The sequence below is a fragment of the Engraulis encrasicolus genome, chromosome 19 (assembly GCF_034702125.1).
Source record: "Engraulis encrasicolus isolate BLACKSEA-1 chromosome 19, IST_EnEncr_1.0, whole genome shotgun sequence".
Lineage (NCBI taxonomy): Eukaryota > Metazoa > Chordata > Actinopteri > Clupeiformes > Engraulidae > Engraulis > Engraulis encrasicolus.
The window spans coordinates 5,745,016-5,747,515 of record NC_085875.1 but is presented as its reverse complement, the minus strand read 5'-3'; the positions used below and the strand labels follow the sequence as shown (position 1 = coordinate 5,747,515).

At 42.4% G+C, this 2,500-nt stretch overlaps 1 protein-coding gene across 2 annotated transcripts in view; it reads right to left on the bottom strand.

The window, feature by feature from the left end:
• sertad4 (SERTA domain containing 4) overlaps positions 1-2,500 on the bottom strand; it is a 45,367-nt gene that overhangs the window by 6,612 nt on the left and 36,255 nt on the right. The window lies entirely within an intron of this gene.

The following is a 2,500-nucleotide window of genomic DNA, read 5'->3' as shown; positions in this document are numbered from 1 at the left end:
GTGATATTCTAGTAATGTTGGTTGTCAAGGTGGTACTCGGAGAGCGCAATATTTTCTTAGGTGGTACTTCACACAAAAAGTTTGAGAACCTATACAGTAGCACACTGCTATCATGACTGTGTAGCTGTAGATGTGCTTAGGCAGAGGAAGCCAAAGCAGAAATAGAAGTACAAAACCTTCCATAGGTTTCTTCCAATACAAGTAACTTAACTGAATATCTGGTCTACAATTACTATACAGCAACACACCTCATTCTGTGCTGGTTGGATCATATTTGGGGATTTAGCCAAATCATTAGGTATAACATCTAGCCAAATCATTAGGTTCAACATCTAGCCAAATCATTAGGTTCAACATCTAGCCAAATCATTAGGTATAACATCTAGCCAAATCATTAGGTTCAACATCTAGCCAAATCATTAGGTTCAACATCTAGCCAAATCATTAGGTACAACGGAATAACTGGTGAAACTGCTATGTAATATCATATGCTAGAGTTGTACCTACACCATACATTTACTCTACTTTTACTTTGGCTATCTCTGTACTTAGCTCATTGAATGGACATAACTACTGTACGGTATATGGGTCACTGGCTTATAGCGGCTGAATCCAGGTCACCCAATCCTTTTCATGAATAAAGGAACATAAACGACAGAGGACAAAAGGACAGACAGAAAACAGAGCAACAGTAAACATAAGGAGGCAGGTGTTATTCAGTCCTTGAGGTCTTGAGGAACCCACAAAAGAAGGTTTTTTTTTGTAGAAAAGAGTTCTTATATATCAGGGGGCTCTGGATTACCTTACTGAGCTTTGTTACGTAAAACATGACGAGCTCTTTTCCAAAGGGCTGTACCTCATATAAAAATGAATAATAAATGCAAAATATTCAAAAATGAAATGCTTTTTATTATCTTTCTCATTTAATATTTTTAAAATAAGTGTTTTCATGAAATACGACATAACATTAACCCAGTTCCAATGTCCCTGATGTTGAAATCAGATTTTAAAAAATACTGACACAAATTGTTTTTAAATGAGCTCTTCATATTTACCATGTACTTGCACATGTACTTATGGCACAGACACATTCACCTTCTCAAACCAAACTCCACTTGATTTGTTACGCCTGAACAGACACGACAGTGGCCTTTCTGTTTGATATCACTTGAAGGTGTCAAGCTATCTCATCAGGAAACCCAAATGAACATGTAAACGCTAGCGATGGCCTGTGTAGATCAGTTCAACGCCCGACACGACACCACACACACACACAGAAGCTGGTGTCATTCACCTCAGCGCTGTGGGTCACGAGACTTCCTCTTCCTCACACGCGTGAAAGGTTACACTAACAGAGCATTTGAATAAACATTATCGACGCTATCAGCTAACATTATCAAAGCACTTGACATATAACCTGCCATGGGAGTGTTTAGCAGACGAGAGACCAATTGAGGCTACGCTAGAGGATTTTCCTACGACAGGTGATGTAGGTTACGCATTCAAATCCTAACACCACAGGCCTCCAGAATATCGACAGCCTTTATGACAGTAAACTCGCTGGCAAACGTCTACAGCGCATGCGCTAATTAACTCCATATGTAGCGTACACAAGGTCCTCTTGAGAATGTTAAAGTGATACAACATAATGAGATTGACATACACATGATCATCCACTCTCTTGCAAACATCAGCTCCTTGAGAGGTTTCTGCCATGTTGCTTACAGTACAAGTTCCCTGAGTTTCCAAGTTCAGTGCGGACTGCGTTTCAACGAAATAAAAAGAAAAGATAAAAAATACTTTTTTTCTTTGGTTAACTCTCATGTGAATGAAAAAGGGTGTGTGTGTGAGTGTGACTGTCTATCTGTGTGTGTGTGTGTGTGTGTGTGTGTGTGTGTGTGTGTGTGTGTGTGTGTGTGTGTGTGTGTGTGTGTGTGTGTGTGTGTGGCTAGGGGGGCATACTTTTTTTCTTCGGTTTACTCTCATGTGAATGACAAAGGGTGTGTGTGTGTGTGTGTGTGTGTGTGTGTGTGTGTGTGGGTGGGTGCGTGCGTGCGTGTGTGTGTGTGTGGCTGGGGGGCCATACTTTTTTTCTTCGGTTTACTCTCATGTGAATGGAAAACGGTGTGTGTGCCTGTCTCCGTGTGTGTGTGTGTGTGTGTGTGTGTGTGTGTGTGTGTGTGTGTGAGTGTGTGTGTGTGTGTGTGTGTGTGTGTGTGTGTGTGTGTGTGTGTGTGTGTGTGTGTGTGGCTGGCTCTCTGCACAGAGACTTTGGTGCCACAAGAGAGCCACTATCTCTCTCTCCCATCGGCTGGGCTCAGTGGAGTGACTGGGGACTGGGGATGCACTTCACTCCCATTGAGTGTGTCTGATCAAAAGATGCTCTGTCTGGCGAACCATAGGCCTGACCCACATTTCAGTTATTTGAGACAGGCAGAGCGAGCAGCCCCCGAGTTGGAGCGAACACTGAACTATTTGTCTTTGAGGGAGAGGGGGAGAG